This window comes from Hemicordylus capensis, chromosome 5, assembly GCF_027244095.1.
Source record: "Hemicordylus capensis ecotype Gifberg chromosome 5, rHemCap1.1.pri, whole genome shotgun sequence".
In the NCBI taxonomy this organism is placed as follows: Eukaryota; Metazoa; Chordata; class Lepidosauria; order Squamata; family Cordylidae; genus Hemicordylus; species Hemicordylus capensis.
This window is the reverse complement of record NC_069661.1, coordinates 4,249,149-4,273,983: the sequence shown is the minus strand read 5'-3', so window position 1 is coordinate 4,273,983 and position 24,835 is coordinate 4,249,149. Positions and strand designations below refer to the sequence as shown.

Genomic DNA, 24,835 nt, shown 5'->3' with positions numbered 1-24,835 from the left:
ATTACATGTTGCTGCTTAAAGCAGAGTCCCAAATGGCACTCCTCCCTTCCCTTTCTCTTTTTGGCTATTAACCCACCCACCCCAGTTCCTTCCTTCCTTCCTTCCTCCCTTCCTTTCCTGCTAGGAAGGGAAGAGGAAAATAGATAATAATAAAAATAACAACTGTATTTGTTGACTGCCTCATAACAACCATCTTCTGGGTGGTTCACAAAATAAAACAAAACAACAAAACAACAATGGAATACTATGTATAATTAAGAGCACATTAAAACAAGACAAAAATGACAATAAAGTACAAACACTTTTTAAAAACCCCTTTAAAAACCTTTCTAAAAGACCGGACTGAACAGAAAGGTCTTCCCTGGCAATGGCAACCTCATTTTGCTTTCATTCCTCAGCAAGCTATCCATGGGGGCGGGGGCAGAGGGTGCCCTCCTTGGAAAGGGGCCCCCAGTTGTCCCCATGAGGTCGCTTGCTTCACCCGGCTCAGTAAGGGCATGAGGCTGGCTTGGAATCCTCCCTAGTTTGATGGTGTCCTTCTGAAAGCCTGGTGACCCCCCCGAGCCACACACCATACCACCGAGGTCTCGGCAGACGCATGGAGAATGGGGTCACCAGGTCTTGCTGCTATTGACATCCTCCCACATGGCAACCCCACCCCACGGCTGAGCTCCTGTGTCCTCCCCTGGCTGTGGTGGTTGCCCTGGAATCAGCTGGACCTCCCTGCAAGGCTCAAGGGCTCGAGGGGGCTGTGAGCCCCCCCACTCCTGTTTGTGACATCACTGGACAGAAGCCCAGCCAGCGTGTATTCCAGAGTCATTGTGTCGGGGCCCAGGCCCACAGCCCTGGCTGGCCAAGGGCTGGAAGGAAGCCATGGCAGAGGCGTCGGACCCGCTTAACTGGAGGAGGGACAGAGGGTGCAAGGGACGCTGAGCATGTGGCCCCATGGAGCAAGAGGCCGATGGTGCAAAACCCAGGTGGGTCTGTCTGGCTGCAGGTGCATTCAGGCACCCTGTCCTTAACCGGGTAGCTCTGTTAGAAGAAGCCCCACACTCTCCATCTTGATGACCAGGGGCAGCCTCTGGCTTCTGCTCCCTGGCCCTGTTCAAGAACCAGCCCCATTTTTACCCATTGGAGACAACAGGTCAACATTGTCTTAGTGTGAGTTAAGGGCAAGCTGCTGGGCGTTCTCCAAAGAACATTGAGCTGAAATGGGGGCCCCGCTGACTACTTTGCCCCCATGGCCTTCTGTTTTTGTCGCCTGCTGCTAATGGGGTGGGGGGAATGGGGAGGGGAGGCAGACATTTCAGCTCGGTCCTCCTCGGGTGAGTTGCTACCACTGCTGTTCTTCAGGGTGCAGGTCTTCTAGAAACTGGAGCAGGTGGGTGGTTGCGTGCATCCAGTCTAGTTCACAGGAAGGTAACTGCATTCATATGGAGGCCAAGGAACCATAGAGTGCACACAGCCTGCCATTTTGCACACAGCAGCTGCTGAGATTCAGTAGTCGCTTCTTAAGGGCCATTTCCAGCTAGGAGACAGGGAGTAAAGACTTAAGTATCTTCTCTCTGTAGTCACCTTAAGTGGCACAGCGGGGATATGCTTGACTAACAAGAAGAAGGTTGCTGGTTTGAATCCCCGCTGGTACTCTATCGGGCAGCAGCAATATAGGAAGATGCTGGAAGGCATCATCTCATACTACGTGGGAGGAGGCCATGGTAAACTCCTCCTGTATTCTTCCAAAGATAACCACAGGGCTCTGTGGGCACCAAGAGTCAAAATCAACTTGACGGCACACTTTACTTTATCTTCCCTCCACTGTGTCCCCCAACCAAATCATGGCTCTGCAGGGTTGCCACTTATGAGTGAATTCAAGGATCGCATATTGCTCAGAGTTCCATGCACATTGTAATGGAACATGAGAGCAATTGCACAATGTCGCTCTTTGTGCAAAGGCAAAAATTGCACAACTGGAGTTGATGAACAGCCATTGGAAATCATGGCCTTTCATCAAGGTTGACTCAGCCTTCCATCCTTCCGAGGTCGGTAAAATGAGTACCCAGAATGTTGGGGGCAATATGCTAAATCATTGTAAACTGCTTAGAGAGCTTCCAGCTATAGAGCGGTATCTAAATGTAAGTGCTATTGCTATTGCTATTGCTATCACACAACTCTATCTGCACTTTTTTTTTTTTTTTGCATTTGTACAAAGAGCCCTACTGCACAACCACATGCATGTTCCATTACAACATGGACAGAACTTTGAACAGTATGTGCACACATAAACATGTATTCTGTATTTTTGAGGGGACCACTCTCCATGTTGAATGCATGTACAGGCATTCTCATGAAAATATGCACAGATCTCTGTCCAAATGTATAACCTAATGTGTGAATAGCCCCTTGCATAAGTCAGCTTCACGCGTTTGGCTGCTGCTATTGGAATCTGAATCAACACATTTTGAAAATGAGTACAATATTTCAAAATATTCCAGTTTTAGATGCAGATCTCAAATGTTTTTGAATTGTAGTTTTTGAATGTTATTGGGAATAACCAGGTGTGGTCACCTGCCTTGTTGAGTGACAAAGTTCAGTGGTAGATTTTCAAAGTGAACGGGATATTTTGAATTTTAAATACTTATCTCAAACATTTGGTTCATAGATTTCTGTCTTACATTCCAGTTTGGGAGTACTCTTGGATCCAAGTCTCTCTCCAGTTTCTCAGGCTCAGGCAATGACCAAAAGTGCCTTCTATCAGCTGCCTTATTACAAATCAGACCCTTGGTCCATCTAACTCACACAGACTGGCAGCAGCTTCTCCAAAGTTGCAGGCAGGGCACTCTCAGCCCTATCTTGGAGATGCTGCCAGGGAGGGAACCTGGGACCTTCTGCATGCAAGGACTGCCAAACCAGTTCATGCACATCCCTAATATACACACACCTCCAAAAGGCACAAGGGAAAAATACAGCTGCAATCCTATGCACTCTTACTTGGGAGGAAGACCATTGAACTAAATCATTTGCTTCTGAGTAAACCCAGCAAGCTTGCAAACTGTTCTCAAAACGAAAAAAGCCAGCGACTATTTTCTCACGCACATACAACGCTTTCAACCTGAAACGTTAAGATAAGACCCGAATGCAGGCTGTGGCTGTGTGAACTGCACCTTGCTCTTCCCATATGCAAGACGGTATCAAAACCCAGATTGTACGAATGCACACCAAGCCTATATGTAGCCAAGCAATTTCAGGTTCCCGTCTGGGAAGCACCCAGCTCTCCTTCTCTTGGGAGCTTCTTCCTCTTTGCTGCCCAGCCTGATGTTTAAAAGCATCCTGGCGGTGGTGGGGAGGAGTGGGTGGGCTGCATAGGGAGCCAGTGCTGGGCCCATCCCCTGAGGCTGCTGTCAGTGTCGGGGGTGTGGCCAGCAGCACATGAGTCTCACCTCAAGCTGCACCAGAACTGGAGCCAGGGTTGTACTCGGCGGGTCATGGCCTTTGGGGCAGACAGGCAAGACTCAGCTGCTGGTCCCAGGAGCGGAACCGAAGGCAAACTGGAGGCCTCACGGAAGATTCCAAGGTTTTCGTGCAGCGAACTCCAGCGGCTGCAAAATCAAAATCTCCACTGAGTATGTCCTTCTTTGGGGTACTCTTGAGTTTGGAGAAGAGCCGACTGAAGGAGGGGCATGATGGCTGAGGGTTAGCCAATCATGCCTGATATGGAGAAAGTGGAGAGAGAGGGGTTTCTTTCAGCCTCTTGCATAGTATCAGAACTCAGAGTCACTCAGATTCAGGACTGATGGAGGGAAATCTATGGAAGGGATGGAATTTATATATGGAATTTGGAAGGGAAGGGATGGAATGTATGGAAGGGATGGAATTTATATATGGAATTTGCTGCCACGGAATGTGACCAGGGGCGTAACTATAATCGGGTAAGGGGAGACAGTTGTCTGGGGGCCCCCTGCCTTGGGGGCCCCCCAGAGGCAAGTCACATGACTGACTCCCCCAGTCACGCACCCGCCTGAACTTCCTTCAGTTGTATTTATCCTCCGAAATTTTATTTATTTATTTACTTACTTACTTACTTACTTATTTATTTATTTATTATTAAAAATTTTATACCGCCCTTCCAAAAAGCTCAGGGCGGTTTACATTACATTACAAATGGATGTGAGTGTTAAGACCTGGAGCTACCAGAACAGCATGTCTTTCTCTAGTACCATTAAATGACTTGCATCGTCCACAGATGATGGCTTTGTTCAGAGGTTCCCAACTTTGGGTCCCCAGATGTTGTTGGATCACAATAACAATCACAGTTTATGGACGTTGTGGCTGGGGATGATGGGTTCTGTAGTCCAACATATGGGGACCTAAGTTTGAGAACTCTGCCTTCTGAGGCTTTAAAAGATTAGACAATTTCACAGGGAATGGATCTGTCATGCGCTATTTGCCAAAAAAAAAAAAAAGACCCTTCCTGCAACCTCCTTGAAAGACCAATTGCTGGGTGCGGGCAAGCAATGGTCAGGTAGGACTACTGCCTTCATGCTCTGCCCGCAAAGCTTCCCAAGGGATCTGTATAGCCAACAAACCAAATGCTGGGTTTGATGGACCATGAATCTGCCCCAGTAGGGCTCCTCTGCTACTCTTCCTTGAATCCTCTCTCTCTCCCATTGCAGGGGTGGTACAACACCTGAGGAGCATCCACAGCATCCAGCCAGACCTCCAGTGAGCTCCCACTCGCAGGAACATGTACATCTCCTCAAGAAGCCTCCTCCGTGGCTTCCGGAAGCTTATCTCCATCATCCTCACGATCCTCTTTTGCGACCTCCTCCTCCGCATCTCGTTTGTCCTGCTCTTCTTCCTGCTGCTCCCGTTTTTCATCATCTATGACCATGTGGTCCCCTCTGTCATCCTGGTAGTCAAGTCGTTGCGGCCGATCATAGACAGCTTCTTTGGCCGGTTCTTGCCCTCTCTGTTTGCATTTGCGTTGTCCCTTTTCCCGCCTGTGGCCATCTTCTTCTTCACAAAGTACGTCTTAGTGCCTGGCTCCATCTACATCTTCCGTATCACCTGGTGAACATTTCCCAATCCATCCATTCCAATACATCAGCCAAGAATTTTCATCTCTTGGGCTTGTCCTTTTCATGCGACCCAAGGGGAGTTCGTAAGGGGAAGGGAGGTGTGTATGCATCAGATACTGGCACTTCTGGGGAGAATAATCCAGAACGGAAGCCTGTGTCATGTAGCCATCTTAGGGAGTATCAGACAAGCTAGATCTCACAAATAATATTCAACAAATCTTTAATCTAACTGGCACAAAAAAGACAAAAGGCAATGCAAATGACTGTGAGCAAACTAAATTCATGAATGTATCTAAACATGAGCACAAAGTATATATACCCCCAATACAGTCTTCTAGTGTCTATTACTTCAGTATGCAGTGAGGACCCGGTGACCTCCTCCCCCGCAGTGGATGATCATTTATTTATTGTTAAATTTGTATACTGCCTTTCATTAAAATAATCTCAAGGTGGTTCACACAAAAATTAAAAACAAGACTATAAAAATGACATCTAAAATATTAAGCTAAAATATAAAACAAATCTGACTAAAAAGATTTATAATACAAGCATAAAAACTGTACAAAATACAAAGAAACAGCAGTAGAGACAATCATATAAAAGCCTGGGTAAAAAGCCAAGATTTAACACTCTTTCTAAAAACTGTGATGGAGACTGGGGAGCAAATACCCACCAGGAGAGCATTCCAGAGTCTGGGGGCAGCCACCGAGAAGGCCCTGTCCCGCGTGCACAACAACCGAGTCTCCCTCATTGTTGGCACCTGGAGCAGAGCCCCCTCAGATGACCTCGTCAAGCGGGCAGCAACCCTTGGGAGCAGGCGGTCCCTCAGGTATCCCCGGCCCAAACCATTAAGGGCTTTAAAGGTCAAAACCAGCACCTTGAATTGGACCCAGAAATGAACTGGCAGCCAGAGCAGCTCTTTCAAAATGGATGTGATGTGATCCCAAGGGGCAGCTCCAGATAAAACCCTAGCTGCTGCATTTTTCACTAGCTGCTGTTTCCAGATATTCTTCAAGGGCAGCCCCACGTAGAGCACATTACAGCAATCCAGCCATGATGTGACTAAAGAATGGGTAACTGTGGCCAGATCTGCCTGAAATGATAAATCTATGGTTCTTGTAGAGGGACTTGTTACAGATTCTAGAAGAATGCTCACAGATAATTGATCTCCCACAACACATATTGAGGCTCCCACAAGCCTCAAGTTCAAACTATAGGTGGACCTGGGCACACATGGTCCCAACAAGTGCAGTTTCCTGTCTCTGCAGTCAGGCAACAGAGACTCAACCTCAGTGTATGTGGTGTTTAAAAGGGTTTTAAACCACATATCCAGGGTTCCTAGGTGGCCGGAAATGACCTCTGAGGTCATTTCCAGCCACCACTTTCCCGAGCAGAGACATTTTGTGGCTCTTTCTTGGGAAATAAAATTTCCCTGTGATTTTTCATGGAAAACTGGCAAAATTTGGGGTTTGTGGGAGGCATTGCTGGACAGCTGGAGACCTGAAGAGCATGGTATGGCACTTTATTTCTAATAAATAATAAATTATAATTATTATTTTATAATTTTTTTAAATAAAACTTTATTTATTTATAGGCCTGATTTATTTTTAGGCCTTTTAAAGGCCTTTTAAAGCCTTTTTAAAGCCCCCTTTTAGACTCGAGAAACCCAATGCCTCATTTCCCATTGCCCCCCAATGTCTTGTTATCCAAGGGTCTGTTATCCACAGATGTAGCGGAGAAGGGAGCCCCCCTGGGTAACCAGGTCCCCTGTATGACTTGACTCAGTACCAACCCACCACTTCCCCAAACAGCTCGCTCAAACTGCCATCTTGAGAGCGTCACACCAGGCATCAAGCTGGCAGTTTGAGTGAGCTGTTTGGTGAAGAGGTGGGTTGGTACTGAGTCAAGTCATAGTTTGAATTTGAGTCTTGCGGTATAGATGTGTTGTGGATGATCAATTATCCGTGAGCATTTTTCTAGAACCTGTAACAAGTCCCTCTACAAGAACCACAGAATTATCATTTCAGTATTCGCCCACTTGATAAAGAGGTCACATCGAAACGAAGGTCACTGGGTCTTCATTGCGAACTGAAGTAATAGACTCTAGTCGACTGTATTGGGGGCATATATACTTTGTGCTCATGGTCAGATACATTTGTGGATTTAGTTTGCTCACAGTTGTTTTACATTGTATTTTCTCTTTTTAGTTCCTGTTAGATTAAAGCCTTGTTGAATTGTTTTTGTTGCATCTAGTTTGATGTCGGTTATACATAGATCCTTGTACACATTTATTTTGCAGCCATCTTAGGAAGGCCAGGATCCAGTAGCAAAGATCTCCTAATTCGATCCTAGTCCTTACCTTTACCATGTTTCTTTGTCTCCTAATGTCCGCGATACAACATTAGAGTCAGTAAAAGAATACCCTTTTTAGGACTGACCAATGTCCACAATGCATTTTGTGAGCTTTCAAGTTACACACAAATTCTTCTTCAGGCTGGATGCTACCAAGACAGTAAGGTTTACATGGTCTGACCACCACAAGACAGCTTCACACACATGGATAGTGTTCTTCCCTTTGAGATGATTTGTGTATGGATTAAAATGTCCATATACCATTTCTCAGCAACAACATGCATGTTTACAAAGCAGTTCACATAGCAAAAGGAATGAGAAGATGTTCCCCTGTCCCCAAATGTCTCACCATCCAAAAAGAAGCACACACAGAGGCGAGTGGAGACACCAGCAACAGCCGCTAGACAGATTCTCTGCTGGGCTGAACAGGGATATTATTTGCTCTTCCATTTCTAAAGGTGAGAGAGTCCCCACTTGGAAAGGTGCCTCTTGGCCCAGTTTGCCGGGTACCTGATCCCCTGTACAAGCAGCACACAATCTAAAAAGAAGCACGAGAGAGACACCAGCAACAGCCACGGGAGGGACGCTGTGGTGGGGTTGAATAGGGGCAGCTGTGTTATCCCTGCTAAATAGAAGACAGCCACTGCTTGGAAAGGTATCCATCGGCCCAGTTCGCAGAGATGTGAATGACTGGGTTGCTTTCTTTTAAAGCAGAAAGCTTACATTTACCTAGCCACCTAATGGCGCAGCGGGGAAATGACTTGACTAGCAAGCCAGGGGTTGCTGGTTTGAATCCCCGCTGGTATGTTTCCCAGACTATGGGGAACACCTATATCGGGCAGAAGCGATCTAGGAAGATGCTGAAAGGCATCATCTCATACTGCACAGGAGGAGACAATGGTAAACCCCTCCTGGATTCTACCAAAGTTGACAGTGACTCGCTGGCACACTTTACCTTTCACCTTACATTTACCTAGGTATATTTCCCCCAGGGAACTGAAAGCTAGAAACTGCAAGCAAAATCCAAAGTAGTATGTTGAGGTTTAGGGGTAGGCAGAGCAATAAGGTCCAACATGACTCCAGGTTTTCCAGAGAGGACAAGGAGACCAGAATCTTGCCAAACAATTATCTGAAGATCTTCCTCCAGCTACAGCCAGTTCCAAAGAGGTTATAGCAATAGCAATAGCAATAGCACTTACATTATATACCGCTCTATAGCCGGAGCTCTCTAAGCGGTTTACAATGATTTTAGCATATTGCCCCCAACATTCTGGGTACTCATTTCACCGACCTCGGAAGGATGGAAGGCTGAGTCAACCTTGAGCCCCTGGTCAGGATCGAACTTGTAACCTTCTGGTTACAGGGCGGCAGTTTTACCACTGCGCCACCAGGGACGGAACAAGTTCCCAAATGTGGGACAAGTTCCCAAATCCACACACTGCTGTGGATTTCTCACCATCTGAGGAGGGGCAGCTGAATGGGGGGACTGATTCCTGCTGAAAGCCATGCGTCTGTTAATGATCTTTTCTACTGAAAAACGTTTCATGTTACAGACTGGAGCAGCAAAACACTTGAGCCAGTAGCAGCCCACCTGGGTGGAGCCAGGGGGAGTAAACAAGCGGCAGGGATGGCTTGTTTCCCAGCTGTCTCATTCTGACCCGTGTGAACCCCAGGCACGTGGGCTGCTCATTTGCCCAGTTCCCCAGCCCAAGGCATCTAGGGCAGAGAGAGGAGCGTGGAAATGGGCCACATCTGCAGCTCAGTTACTACCTCCCTGTTCCACCTGTGTGGGCTGTTACTGACTTGATCCCTATTCAGATATTGCAGTGTGTGTGTGTGTGTACAGTTGGGTGTGTACACATGTACATGTTGTTGTGTGAATGGCTGCACATGCATTCATTTTCAGAGTGAACCTGGGTACAGGCCCTCTCAACTACAGGGTGCAGATAGGGGGTGTTCTACTGTGCATGCATTGAAAATAAGATGTGAATAACCTCACGTGCTTACAAGCTGTACATGCATACATTGTACACAGATTGTGTGCGCATTGACCATAATGTGTCCCTAGGTACGTCATATTCGCACATACGGTCAAGGTGTGCCCCATCTGTACACAAAAACAAGCAGCTGCACGCAAAACAGGAGAGTTGGCAATGATAATGACGGAATAGAGGCTGACATCCTGACTCAGGCAATGTGGATGTGCCACGAAAACATGTCTCTGCTGCAGAGAGCTTTCCCAGTGCTGCTGTGCATGCATGCACACGGGGAGGAACTGATGCTGCGACGACTACTACTACTATAACAAAAGTTCCCAAAGTGATTGTCTGGCGGGTGCTCCCACTGTCCTTACCAGCCCGGGCATCCAGGAGGTGTCCGAGGCGGGGGTTGGCCAGAGCCAGCCGGCGGCAGGGTGACACTAGCGAGGCCGTGGTTCCCTGGAGCTCCTGGAGCGTGGCTGAGTGAGTGGGCCGCTGGTGAGGTGCCTCCAGATGATGTCAGCGAGGTGCCTTGTGGAGAAGGGCAGGGGTGGGAGTGAGCAGAGGGTGGCCGGGCCGAGGAGGCAGCTGATTCTAATGGGGATGAGACCAGCCTAATAAGACTGCCACAGTGACCCCAAGGCGCCCAGAGGAGGAGGAGGACCCCTCAAAGCACTCTGAGGCCCTATCGACAGGAGAAACGGCTCTGGGGGAACCAGCATTGTGACAGTGATTTAGAGAGAAAGAGTGTGTGTGTGTGTGTGTGTGTGTGTGTGTGTGTGTGTGTGTGAGAGAGAGAGAGAGAGAGAGAGAGAGAGAGAGGAAGGGAGGAAGGGAGGAAGAGAGGGAGAAGGAAAGGAAGATCCTTGTCCCCGAAGGGCTCACAATATAAAAAGAAACACAAGGTAGACACACCAGCGACAGCCACTGGAGGGATGCTGTCCTAGGGCTGGATAGCGCCAGCTGGTGCTGATGCCACCAATACATGGCGGTTTTCTCTGCCTGCAGAAGTGCCCGGAGCCTTCCAAGAATATGTCCCTGAGGGTCACCCACCAGAGAAGATAACTGAAAACCACTCCTCTAACCACTCCCGACAGGCGCAGGGGCAGTGGGGAAGCGCTCTGGCTGTGTTCGGGATGCAGCTCCCGCATGCACATTAATGGCATATGCCAGAAACACAGAAGTGGAAGAGGAAGATGGTTGCAAAGTGACCAGACCACTCTGACCTTATTTATGGTGTGACAAGCAAGACCGTGCCATAGGTTGTTCTTAACGTAAGAAGCAAAATGAAATGATTGGGCTCCAAAAGTATCCCAATGAGAAAGAGCGATGAGGCTCTGTCATGCCAATTGTTCCATTTGGGCTAAGCTCCAGATTCTCTGGTCCCATGTTCCACTTCAAGGGAAAGTGCTGCGCTTGGAGGGGTATGGAAGTTGATTGATTGACTGATTGATTGATGATTTCATTGTTTTGATTTGATTTATTTAGATTTGATTTTTGATTTGATTGTTTTGATTGATTGATTGATTTTATTGGTTTAATTGATTTTGATTTTTTGATTGATTTGATTTGATTGATTGAAAAATTGATTGATTTGATTGATTGATTGATTGATTGATTGATTGGTGGTTGATTTATGATGATTCACTCACACACGTGAGTCATTACTAATTTTTGCAGTCATCAGGTGAGGCAGTTGTGTGGACTACCCCTTCTTCTAACTAAGCTCTCTCTGTCCATCTAGCCAGCCCCAGCATTCTGTTTCAAACAGTGGTTGGACAGTTGCAGTGGTCAGACGGTTGTGGTCAGTCACACTTGTTGTTGCAAATTTGCCGACATTGTGAATTCTACCCTGAGAACTTTGAGTGCAAAATGTTGACCCAGAATTCCTATTTTGCATGTGAATTTTTGCCTTAGACTAATTCCACTGGGTGGGTGGGTTAGGCAGGTGGTAGAACTAGATGGTGCACTGAGATGGCTTGAGAAAGAGGTTATGTAAAGTCATGGAGGATCACTCCATCAACTGGCTGTTAGTCATGGTAGTTAAAGGGAGCTTCCATGTTCAAAAGCACTCTATCTCTCATTACAGGGGAAGGCTGTTGCCTTCGAGGGATGCTTGTGGGATTTGTTGGCCACTGTTGAGGCAGGATGTTGACTGGGCCCCAGGTTTTTCTAGCAGGGCTAGAATAGTTCTTACCTAGGTTCTTACTCATCGATATGCTGCCTTTAAATATGGAAGATTTCCTTAGCTCATGATGAATAATAATGAATAGACCTGTCCTTCATGTCTTCCTTCAGTTCTCCACACATACATCCTATAAATCTCGAAGAGCTATCATAAATCGATATGATGAGCAAAATATCATTTTTTTCTGCAAGGTCAAAGCCAGGAGTGCCATTGAGAAGTTTGCAGTGAAGAATGCATCTGTGAATTAATGCAGGCAAAATAACCACAGCCTTCCATTTACTGTCCTCTGGCCATGGGGGCAAGGCATTCTCCGGTGCCATTTGGCAGCCTGGCTTGCAGGGGGCAGTGTGGTGCCGTTCTGTAGGCCTCTGCTGAAGGCCTCCCCCCCCGCCCCCCCAGGGCAGGCGGCAGAAGCCATCTCAGCACACGGTTATTATCTGCAAGGAAAGTGCCTTGGAAGCATTGCCACCAGAGGAAGCCCCCAGCCGGCTAATGTGCCCCCCACCAGACCCATGGGCACTGGGGCAGATCAGGTTACTTGGCTCTAATTGGGACCCTCCAGACCCAACTTGTGTTTTGGATGACTTCGGAGAAGGCTGGAGGGAGCTCTCTGGGGAGGCTGCCACACACTCCGGATGGATCAATTTAATCCTCCCAGAGGAGGGTTGAGAAACAAGAAAACAACCCATGGAACATTTGGCAAGAGGGCTGGGGGACGCCTCCCAGCTCAGCAAGAGTCAGAGCGGCACAGCCCTAGCTTCAGAACCAAACAAGACAACAATTCGGCCCAGGCAGCCAGACATGGCCCTTTGCAGCTGCAGCAAGCGGCACGAGATCACCAGGCTGCCGCTGGGTGACTGGAAATCAGGGTGGCTGGGCATAAAGCCCTACCCCCCTCTCCACCCCACTGTGTACACGATGGGTCTGGGCCTCATAAAGAAGCAGGGGCTGCCCTGCTGAAGGGATGGGCAAAAGGTTTGGGGTGACTCGGAAGAGTGCATAGAGCAGGGTGACTGACTACCCTGGATAGACCTGGTGACGGCCCAGGAGAGGGATCTTGGGGTCGTGGTGGGCAGCTCGTTGAAAGTGTCGACTCAATGTGCGGCAGCTGTGAAAAAGGCTAATTCCATGCTAGGGATCATTAGGAAGGGGATTGAGAGCAAACCTACTAATATCATAATGCCCTTATACAAAACGATGGTGCGGCCACACCTGGAGTACTGCGTACAATTCTGGTCACCACAACTAAAGAAGGACATTGTAGAACTGGAAAAGGTGCAGAAGAGGGCAACCAAGACGATTAGGGGCTTGGAGCACCTTTCTTATGAGGCAAGGCTACAACACCTGGGGCTTTTTAGTTTAGAAAAAAGACGTCTGCGGGGAGACATGATAGAGGTCTATAAAATCATGCATGGTGTGGAGAAAGTGGATAGAGAGAAATTCTTCTCCCTCTCCCATAACACTAGAACCAGTGGTCATCCCATGAAATTGATTGCCGGGAAGTCTAGGACCAACAAGCGGAAGTACTTTTTCACACAACGCATAATCCACTTGTGGAATTCTGTGCCACAAGATATGGTGACAGCCAACAACCTGGATGGCTTTAAGAGGGGTTTGGATAACTTCATGGAGGAGAGGTCTATCATCGGCTACTAGTTGGAGGGCTGTAGGCCACCTCCAGCCTTGGGGGGGCGGTGCCTCTGGGTACCAGTTGTGGGGGAGTAACAGCAGGAGAGAGGGCATGCCCTCAACTCCTATCTGTGGCTTCCAGCAGCATCTGGTGGGCCACTGTGCGGTGGGATGCTGGACTAGATGGGCCTTGGGCTTAATCCAGCAGGGCTATTCTTATGTTCTTATGTTCAGGGGTCCCTAAGGTTGGGTCCCTAAACGTTGTTGGACTACAACTCCTATCACCCACAGCCACAATGGCCAAAGGCCAATCAGGAGCATCTAGAGATCCATGCTTGGGGATTCCTGGCTGCATAGAGTGTCAGACTGGAACTGAGAACACCCACAATAAAATCTCTGCTTGGCTATGAAGTTCATTGTGAGCATGAAGTGGGAGGGTGTGGGCAGAGTTGGGAGGTGGGGACGGACGGACATAAGAACTTAGGAAGTGGCCTTTTACTGAGTCAGACCACTGGTCCATCTAGCTCAGTATTGTCTACACAGACTGGCAGCGGCTTCTCCAAGGTGGCAGGCAGGAATCTCTCTCAGCCCTATCTTGGAGATGCTGCCGGGGAGGGAACTGGGAACCTTCTGCTCTTCCCAGAGTGGCTCCATCCTCTAATAAGGGGAAGATCTTGCAGTGCTCACACTTCTAGTCTCCCATTCACATGCAACCAGGGTGGACCCTGCTTAGCTAAGTGGACAAGTCATGCTTGCTACCACCAGACCAGCTCTCCTAGTAGCGATGTTTGTTTTTATTTTGCATATAACTTTAATGAAATCTCATTATTGTTGTTTTTAATTTGTTGTTCATCACCCTGTGGTCTCAGGGCAAAGGCCATTATAGAACTGTAAGTAATATATGTGTCTTGAAGGCTGTATGGAACCTCCATGTTCAGAGGAGTCTACCTCTGAAAACCCATTGCTGGGGAGCAGTAACAGGAGAGGGATATTGCATTCAGGTCCTTCTTGTGGGCTGCCCAGAGGCATCTGGTTGGCCACTGTGGGAAACAGGATGCTAGATGTATTTATTTGTTTGTTTACATTTTATCCAGCAATTCCTCCAAGGAGCTCAGAGCAGTGCACATGATTCTGTTTATCTCCACAACAACCCTGCGTGTTAGGTTAGGCTGATAGAGAATTGACTGGCCCAGAGTCACCCAGAGAGTTTCATGGCTGAATGAGGATTTGAACTCGGGTCTCCCCGGTCCTAGTCCAACACTCTAACCATGACACTGGCTGCCTCTCAGATACCTCTTTGGTCTGATCCAGCAGGGCTCTTCTGAAGTAGTTATGACAAAGTTTATCAAGTCTATCAACTATCATTAGCCATAATAGATAAATGGAACTTCCATATACCAAGGAAGTCTACCGCAGAATGTCAGCTGCTGGGGATAACATAATAAGGGATGTGCAAAAAGAATTTGATGTGCGTGTGTGGCAGTTCCTGTTCCTGCAGCCACCATTAATCTTCAATAGTCCTTATGATAGTGATTGCCCTTGGTAGCAGGGAACTGCTGTCTGCATGGGATGTCACTCCAGTACAGAAAGTTTAACAATAAAGAGGATTTATTGTTGCACAAAAACAAACACCCAAAGCAAAAGATGGTTCCCCCCGAGAAATGCGCACTGTCCAAAGCACAACCGGTTACAGTTTTCTGCTCTTCAGTCTGAGTCCTTCTTCCCAGCATCTTCCTTCCTTGGCTGTTAACTTCCAACTGACTCTGTTGCAGCTCCCACCGGTAGAACCCCTCCTGTCAGTCTCAGTACCTGGCAACAGTTGTCGTGCTTGCACTCGCAAACCTCCCAGACCACACCTAAAAACATACATTTTAACGAAACCTTTTCTTTCTGGGAGTGCGTTCTTCACAGAGTGTGTTGCTCTATAAGCATTAAGACTAGCAAGAAACAGAAGCTGAAAACCATCCAGGGAGGTGGTCAGATTGTGAGGCAACAGAGAACAAGGGAGGAAGATGGGGAGGTTGCCCAGATGTGGAGAGAATTCCTTTGTGTCTGTCTGCACTGCAGAAGCTGTAGGGCCTGAGCTGGATTTTGCAGGGAGAGCGTCTGAAGAGAGAAGCCGACAGAGGTGGCAAGAGATGATGTTCTGGGGCTTATTGGCCAGGGTGCTTTCCAGATTAGCCCCTCAACAGCTGCAAAATGCTTCCGTTCAGGCAAATCACATTCAAAACGTAAATAGCAAAGTGCCCAGCAGGGGGAGCAGTCTCGCAAAAACGAACAACCCGAAGAAACAGCAATTTATTTGCCCTGGATATATGACGTGATAGCACTATATCGCAGTGATTAAATCCGAAACAAGGCATCGGAAATGCAAACGCCACCCTGCTGTCCGCGTAGGGACTGCGGTGTCACAACACAGGAAGTGCGGAAGCACACTTCCGAGATTCACCATGACCCTGTTGCAGGGTCTAATCTAGAAATCACCCTGGCGAAGCCCAACGCCACCTCAGAACGCCCTGCCTCCACTCCCGTCCTGCTTCTCCAACTGCCTCCTGAGGTCTCAGCCAGGACGTTCCCCCACCCCCACCGCTCCCACAACAGCTGCTATTTGCCCCGAGAGAAAAGCTGTCATTGCTGCGTCACTGTTTTGTCAGTTTGGCCCTTCGGTGACTGTAAGAAAGAGATGAGGCAAATTTATGGAGGAGAAGAGCCCTATCACTGGTTATGGGTCAAGAGGGCGACATGGAGCCTCCTAGCTCAGATGCAGTCTACCTCTGAATGCTGTTTGGTGGGCATCAGAGGAAGAACGAAAAGGGAGCTGCCATACCTGGTTTAGACGGAAAGCGGCTGCCATCATGCCCTGTTTGTGGGCACACCAGAAGTGTCAGGTTGGCCACTGTGGAGAGTAGGCTGCTGGACTGCATAGGAAGCTGCCTGATACCGAGTCAGACCCTGGGTCCCTCCTACTCTGGCCAGCAGTGGCTCTCCAGGGTTTCAGGCAGGAGTCTTCCCCGGGGATCGAACCGGGGGCCTCCTGCCTGCCAAACAGATGCTCTCCCACTGAGCGACAGCCCCATCCCTCTATAATTTGACAAACTTTTGTTTTGTGATCCAGCAGGGCACTCCTTGTGTTCTGAAGCACTTTGCTTGGGGTGCCGGGATTTCTGCAATCAAAGCTTGACAAATTGGCAGGCATGGACTGTGAGCTGAGAGAGAGAGAGCGCGCCAGCCGACCCCACTTCAAATGCTGGTGGGATAGGGGTCTCCCCTCCCCTTCCCACACTCGCTCTGACTTTGTGAACAGAAGCTGTGAGGCCCAGGGACGTGTCTGCGTCTGCTGCTTTTGCATTACCAAGACCGGGAACATGTGTGGCATGAAATTACTAATTAGAAGCAGTGTGCTAAGGCACCCCAGGGTCAGGAGCGTGCATAGGAAAGCAGCAAGCCAGCTGGAAGGGTCTCTCGGAATGGAAGTGCTTACTGTCCACTAGGGAGCCCCTCGGAAACGATTTCCGCCACTCCATCAGCACTGCAGGAAGAGAAGAGAGAAGGCCGCTGCTGCAGCCGCTGCCGAGGGGGAAATATCCAATTTAGGGGCACACGATTGCTGATGCAGAGAGAGGAGCAAACTGCACGCAGAGACGGTTCTATGCGTGGTGCTGTGGTGATGTCTCAGGGCCAGCCAGGTTGGCCAGAGTCTTGGCTGGCTCTCACCTCTCGCAGCAGGAATGCCCAGCAGTTGGAGCAAGTTGATGCCCTTGGCTGGGAAATCCTGCGATGGCCTCTGATACCTCTGGGCCCCAGCTTCCTTCACAAATATAAGGCCCATTCACACGTCATGTTCAACACTCGTACAATGAGTGCACCATGTACACAGATACGGTCGTTCACACGATACGTTCACACAAACACATATATGAGGTACAGAAGCCCACTTCCTCTCTGCACCATGCCTTTGAAGGGCCTGTATCCAGAGTCACTTTTAAAAGGAACACAGGTACAGTCATGCACACAGACATGTATACGAGCATACAGATATCTGTACACTTGTACAGCATAATGTCTGAACCAGGCTACAGTGAGTATGGAGACGCCAGCTTAGGGTGCACGCAGAAAGTGTGCCTTGCATAATCCAGAGGGTGCACACACACAACCTCACAGAGCACGTCAGAAAGAATGTTGGGGAGCTGGGGTGGCAGAAATGAAAAGATGCTTAAGAAAGGACAAATATCTGGAGAGTTACAGCTTGGTCAGGTGGTGGGTGAAGGCAAAGGCAACGTTTTAAGAGTAGTGAAGGCAATGCCACTAGTCTCGAATTGCAATACAAATTGCTATCCTCTGGGGGCCTGGCGGGGTGCGGGGGAAGCAGCAGATTTTCAGCATAGTTCCATCTGAACTAGGGGAAAACCAGTAGTGGGCATATATTGGCAAGTGCCCATGCCATCCCCTTGTCCCCAGTCCCTGGAACACTTTTGCAACTTTTAAGAGTGTTTGTGAATTTGTTTTTGGTAAGGTGAAAAAGCAACACATACACTTATAATCACAAAGGTGCTGAAACTTTTTTTAAAAATTATGTTTTAAAGGTAGACAGCCTGTCTGGGAGGGGCTGTCGTTCAGTAGCAGAGGGCCTGTTTTGCAGGCAAAAGGTCTGAGGTCCAGTCCCTGGCCTCTTGAGTCAAACGATCAGATGGCAGATGGTGGGAAAAACTTCTCTCTTTCTCGCACAGAGAGAGTTGCTGCTGTCCAGAGTAGACAACACTGGTCTAGACCAGGGGTTCCCAATGGGTGGTATTCCAGATGGTGCTAAACTACAACTCCCATCATGCCCAGCCACAATTTATTGTGGCTGGGGATGATGGGAATTGTAGTTCAGCAACATCTGAAGTACCAGTGGTTGGGAATTCCTGATTTAGATATACAAGGCAACTTCAGGTGCAACTTCTGAGAGGCCATAGCTCAGTACGAGCGCACCTGCTTTGCATGCACAAGGTCCCAGCACAATGAGCCCCTGGTGGCGCAGTGGTAAAACTGCCGCCCTGTAACCAGAAGGTTGCAAGTTCGATCCTGACCAGGGGCTCAAGGTTGACTCAGCCTTCCATCCTTCCGAGGTCGGTAAAATGAGTACCCAGAATGTTGGGGGCAATATGCTAAAAAAATCATTGTAAACCGCTTAGAGAGCTCCGGCTATAGAGCGGTATATAAATGTAAGTGCTATTGCTATTGCTATAATGCACCAATGCACGTGGAGGAAGGCAGACTCCTCTCATAGGAACATAGGAAGCTGCCATATACTGAGTCAGACCCTTTGTCCATCTCGCTCAGTATTGTCTGCACAGACTGGCAGCAGCTTCTCCAAGGTTGCAGGCAGGAATCCCTCTCAGCCCTATCTTGGAGATGCCGCCAGGGAGGGAACTTGGAATCTCGATGCTCTCCCTAGAGTGGCTCCATCCCCTGAGGGGAATTCTCTTCCACTTCCTCACACTTCTAGTCTCCCTTTCATACGCAAACAGGGTGGACCCTGCTTAGCTTTGGGGACAAGTGATGCTTGCTACCACAAGACCAGCAATCTTCCTATGGGATGTCTCTCCTCGTTATGGGAAGTGACATCCTCCTCTAACATGCAGAGCTGAAACGTAAGGCTAGTTGGTAACCCAAGTTGTATAGCTGGATTTGTGCCAGTGGTGAAGAACCTCTAGCACCACACAGCTACCCTTCAGAGAAACCATGGTTTGTGATCTAGACTGAGAGAATTGTTTGGGTCGAGAATTGTTCGACCACGTGCCACAGCCAGAGAGCATAAAAAATAAAAAAAATCCCAACCCAGATTAGCCAAAACCCACAATACAGGGCAAGCCGAATCCAGAGAAACAGACACCCCTTTCTGTTTCCCAAGCACAGCAACTGGTGTCAGGTTTTCCTGCTTGGGCATAACCAGATAATGCCTCAGGAGACTGAAGTGTGGAGCAAAACAAACTCCACTTAACTCTGCATAACACTTACAACAACAAGAGATCCCAACAAGGCTGCTCTCTTCAGTGTCCATTCTTTGTGGGTTCCCCAAAAGACTCCTTCCCTCCATGCATGCACTCATAGGATACTTGGGTTCATTCTAGTATGATTACGCCACCATGCAGAACACACAGGCAGCACAAGCCTACAATTGCACTCCCAAGGCCCTTCTCCCAGGACTGCCAGACTGTGCCAGCAGCCGGCAGCTGCAGGAAGACCCTTGCCCATTGCAGCTTCCAGCTACTTTACCCCTAACCCAGAGGTTCTCAAATGTGGGTCCTCAGATAGAGTTGGACTACAACTCTCATCATCCCCATCCACGAGGGCTGAATGTTGGACTACAGTGTCCATCATCCCCTAGCCACAATGACCTTCAGCCATGGGGATGATGGGGACTGTAGTCCAACAGCATCTGGGGACCCACATTGGAGAACCCCAGCCTTGTTCCATTAATTCTGGCCTTTCTCAGCTGCACCCGAAGCAGCTGCACAAATAAGAGAACCAAATAAGCAAACTAACGACAAATGATTCAACAGTCAAAGGTGGGCTCTGCCTGGGTCAGAGTAGACAAAGGCAAGGCAGGCCCTTCTGGCCCCTTGACATTGGCCGTTGGCCTTGTTGGAGACGAACTTCCAGTGCATCAACCTTTTGCACCAACTGTCCTAATGACCACTAGTAGAGACAGTGAGTGAGGGTCTCCCTGTCTGTCCCTACTCTATGACCCCTGAACTGACTCTGCAGCACTTTCTGTGCTGAACCACAATCCTTCCTTTCCTCCTAGAGAGCAGATGGAAACATCTCTCGCTCTCCTTACCTATCCACTATGTAGTCCTTTAGATTAGAGATAGGTCTTTCCTATCTAAGTGTATTTAACCAATAAATATCTAGTGTTTAGTCACACAAGGATCTCCATGTGTGTTCTCTAAACAGCTGCAATATCCAAACCATCCTCTGCTACCTACTCTGTAACTGGAGTGTGTGCTCATTCCTTAGTGCTCTGCTGTTTTACCTATTGTGGGTAAAAACCAACAACCTCTAACAGGCCTCACGGGAGGTGTCCTCAGGGAGCGGGGTTCATTCAGCCCAACCCCCCATGTCCATGGATGCCTCTCTCACTTTCTGGCCTCTGCCCAGAGGACCCAGGAGACTGTTCATTCATCACTGGCCACTGCCACCCGCCATCTTTGAAAAGGGTGGGGCATCCCCCACCGCCCTTCCAAGCTCCGCCCCTTCCTGTCGCCAAGCCTTGATTACAGCCCATAAGTCACCTCCTGTGTTCCCCATAGCTCTCCCTGCCTGCCCTGCCTCCACTGCTCCTCCTTCAGATCCCTCTGAGCCCTCAGCCCCTTTGAGTGCCTGGCTCACCTTTGCCTTCGACGTGGGACTGTCTGCGTCATCAGGCAGCCACATTGGGTGCTTGCTTGCCAGCCACCGTGGCTTGCTCTGCCAGATCCCTGCTGCTGGATCCATGCAGCCTGGGGGCCCTAGTGGCTGCTGGATCTCTTCCTCTGCTGCTTCCCTCCAGCCCCTTCCAAGGGATCCCGGGGACCCCAGGTAATGGGGATCCCAGGGTGGGGGCTCATCCCCACACATACATAATAAAACCAAGGATATGGCCAGCAACAATGAAACATCCATGAATATTGCAAGCACTGCAAGCAATCAAGCAGGAAAGAACCCCCATCCGACGACACTTCCTTTTCCATTCAAAGGAAGCGCCTTTGAAAAGAACCAAGATTTCGTCTGCTGCTGAATGAGTAAAAAAGAGGGAGCTGAGCAGAGGAGGTGTCTATATTCCAGCTTGATGATGTAGAGGTTAGAGTGCCGGACTAGGACTTGCAGCTCAACTAGACCCCGGTTCAAATCCTCGTTCGGCCATGAAACTCATTGGGTGACCTTGGGTCAGTCACTCTCTCTCAACCTAACCTACCTCACAGGGTTGTTGTGAGGACAAAATGGGAGCGAGGCCTTGAACAGTACCGTGCCTTGAATTCCTTGGAAGAAGGGCAGATTAAAATGAAATAAACAGTGTAGGGGCTGCCACAGAAAAGGCACAGCTCTGCCCTCTGTCCTGAGGGGCAGGAAGGGAGCTGCCGAGGGCCTCCTTCACCAGGCTATTTTTTAAAAAAAACTATGTACTATTTTAAAATACAAAAATGATCACAAAGTGGTTCGCAAAGATTTGGGGTGCAGGGCATAATCTTTGGAGTATAATCTAAAAACACAGGAAGGAAAATAGAGAAGCAGTGAGGGTACCAGGAAAAAAGGATCAGTTGGGGCATAGAAAGGTCAATGTGTACACACACACACACACACACACACACACACACACACACACACCCCATCACTTCGGGGGAAACTGCATTTCCGTGTTTTAATAAATATTTTATTAAATGTGGATTTTAACATTATTTTGAGATGGGTAAAATGCAAATGAATTAATAGACGAATACATGCATCCTCAGTCCGAAGCTTGGAAGAGCAGCCCTTGCACCCCCAGCAAAGAAACGGAGGAATGTCTCCGCCACCTTGCTAAGGGGCTACATGAAGAGCTGTCCTAGGAAACAGGGTGGGGGGACGGAATCCCACCCCCACGGGCAAATATCTCCCCCCGGGGTACCCACAAAGGGTGTGCTTTCACCCTCAGCCCCAGTTTCCCAGGCATAGCTCTTAAAGGAAGCCCCAGTGGATGGGTTTCTCCACTGCTTAGCTAAAGAGCAGTTTTGAAGAGCTGCCTCTGGGAAAGCTGGGAATGGAGGTGAAATTGAATCCCCATGGGAGAGCCTTGGGAGAAGCGGGTCCCCCATGGGTGACTGGTTTTTGCATCCCACGGCTCCCACTTTCCGCAGAGGCAACTATTCCAAGAAGAATTTGCCCCTGTTCAACGTAATGGAGCCCTGGAGCTTTGAAGGGCTGCCCCTGGAAAACTGGAAGTGGGGTGTGTGTGTCAGTGCACCACAGATCCTCCATAAGAGGATAGCTTCCCCCCCACCCTCAAGTTTTGCCCCTGCAGCATCAGAAGTCACCATTTGCTTAGTGTCACAGAACTCTATGATATTGATTAGGGGTCGAGGGAAGTCAACAATTATACTCTGGTCTGACTGTTCTTCTTAGCCACAGAACAGGGGTCCCCAACCTTTGGTCCCCAGTTGATGGTGGACTACAACTCCCATCATCCCATGGCCATTCTGGCTGGGTATGATAGGAGTTGTAGTCCAACAACATGGTTGAGAACCCTGCTAGAAGAATTTGGGGGCTTGTAAAGTTTGTGTCTGCTTGGAGGTGGGCTTCAATGAACCCCAAAATTTTATCTTTGAGCCTAGTTCAGGAGAACTTTGTCAGCAGCATCTCTGCCTCTAACTCAGAGGTAGCATTCCTCACAATCCTAGGTGCTGGGTATTAAGTATGGCAGGGATTCTCAAAGTTGGTCCCCATGTGCTGTTGAACTTCAGCTTCCATAATCCCCAGGCCCAGCCACAATCCAAGTTTAAGAACCCCTGAAGTACAGGGGAAAGCGGCTGTGTTCAAGTCCTGCTTAAGGGTTTCCTGGAAGCATCTGGTCAGCCATTTTGAGAACCAGGATGTTGGCCTAAACCGGCCTTTGGTCTGAAGCAGCAGAACTCTGCGCTTATGTTTTTGTTTTAACAGAATTGGCTCAAGATATCCCCAAAATGGCTGCCCAGTTGCACCATTGGAGAGGCGTGCCCCAGAATCCTTAGTGTTGTATATTCCATCTAATTATCTTTTGTGTTTGGTTGTTTGTCTCAGGAGGGATCCTGTAGAGAGTGTGAGGCATGGAGTGTGGGGCATGGAGTCAAGAGAGGGAAAGGAGGAGGAGGAGGAGGAGAAACAGAGTTGCTTCTGAATAAAGCCTTCGTTAAACCAGCCTGATATTTCTGTGTTGACAAAGGAAGCAGCTATAAAACTCAGCCAGTTGGCTGTGAGTGATCCAAGCAGAGGCAACCCCTTTCATGAGGCAAGAGGACACAGTTGCCTCACTTGGCAGATTACTGGGCACCCGCAGCAGGATGAAATGATACCCGCTACTGCCGACACTGGAGCAGCTCCTTGGGACCCCTCCTCCCCGCCCGCTGCACCACCTCTCAAAGCTCACAAAGGTCCATTTTGAAAGGGAGCTGCCACCTTGGGTGTCTAGCCTCAGGCACTGTTACAGCTTGGGCTACTCCGGGCTCCACGAGGTTTGCTTCTGCAAAGAAGCCTCTTCTGCTGTGATCTCAGCAATGGAGGGATCACGCCACTTCACTGCTCATTCAGAGAACATTTCGACCTCAAAGCCTTGCCTGGCGCCCTGCTATAAATTCCCCCCAGAGTGTTGCATTTGCCACAGGAATGGAAACTCTGGACCTTCTCCATCCAGCTGGGCTTTCGGGCCTTTTGCACTGCTCCCTGGGCCCCCAGCACAGATCCTTCCTGTTCCCTGCGGCTGCCGGTCTCCCACTCTTTGGTTGCGTGAAGCAGGTTTGCCACCCAGACAATGATGCGGCTTGACAGGCTCCGCTAATTGGAGTAAATGAATTTATCTCCGGCGCAGGCTCTGTCTGAGCACACGGGCTCGTTCCCCTGAATAAGTGATGAGCATGCAAGCCCTGAATTAGCTCTGACTTTTTAATCATTTAAAAGTTGCAATCTGTTAATTAGCATTGGGGGAAGGAGGGCAGAAGGGATGCAGGGAGGGGGCGTTGATGGAGGAGCAAAGCAGGGCCGGGCGGTGGGGAGACGGGGAGATGCCACTCTGCAGCTCTGCACTGGAGACAAGGGGGAGCAGGGAGAAGAGGGAGGGGCAGGCAGGGAGATTCCTGGGCTCCAGGATGTCACCTGCCGGCAGGCAGCTTTGATTTATGAATCTTTTCCAGCAGATGTTGGAAAGATAAGGTTTGATGGTGTGGAGAAGAGTTGGGGGTTGGAGGGAAAGCCAAGGGCGGCAAGAGGCGGGGGAGAAGGGGCACATGCCAGCAACACAGGAGCTCTTGCTATGGTGCTCGACCTCTTTGGGAAGTACCATCCGAGACTGCCAGGGCCCCATTTCTCTTCGGCCCCCTCCCCAGTCAGTGAGGCAAAGTGTGCCAGCAAGTCGGTTTCGACTCTTGGCGCCCACAGAGCCCCGTGGTTGTCTTTGGTAGAATACAGGAGGGGTTGACCATGGCCTCCTCCCGCACAGTGTGAGATGATGCCATTCAGCATCTTCCTATATCACTGCTGCCCGATATAGTACCAGTGGGGATTTGAACTGGCAGTCTTCTGCTTGTTAGGGTTAGGGTTAACCCCTGCTAACTGGGCAAAGAGGCACCTTTTTAACATGGTGATGCTCTTATATTTAACAGGGGAAGAGCAACTGGTCCTACCCACCCCCAGCACAGCATCCCTCCAGTGGCTGTTGCTGCTGTCTGTCTTATGTTTCTTTTTAGATTGTGAGCCCTTTGGGGACAGGGAGCCATCTTATTTATTTATTATTTCTCTGTGTAAACCGCTTCGGAAACTTTTGTTGAAAAGCGGTATATAAATATTTGTTGTTGTTAGTCAAGCATTTCCCCGCTGCGCCACTTAAGGTATTAGACATAAGGAGGTATGTCTAATAGTCTGTA

General features: G+C 49.1%; 1 long non-coding RNA gene across 1 annotated transcript; it reads left to right on the top strand.

Moving 5' to 3' along the window:
* Nucleotides 1-799: 799 nt before the first annotated feature.
* On the top strand, nt 800-5,117 carry LOC128328038 (uncharacterized). Its single transcript, XR_008308961.1, has 2 exons — nt 800-977; nt 4,671-5,117. It is a non-coding gene; the product is annotated as an uncharacterized LOC128328038 (long non-coding RNA).
* The last annotated feature ends 19,718 nt before the right edge of the window (nt 5,118-24,835 follow it).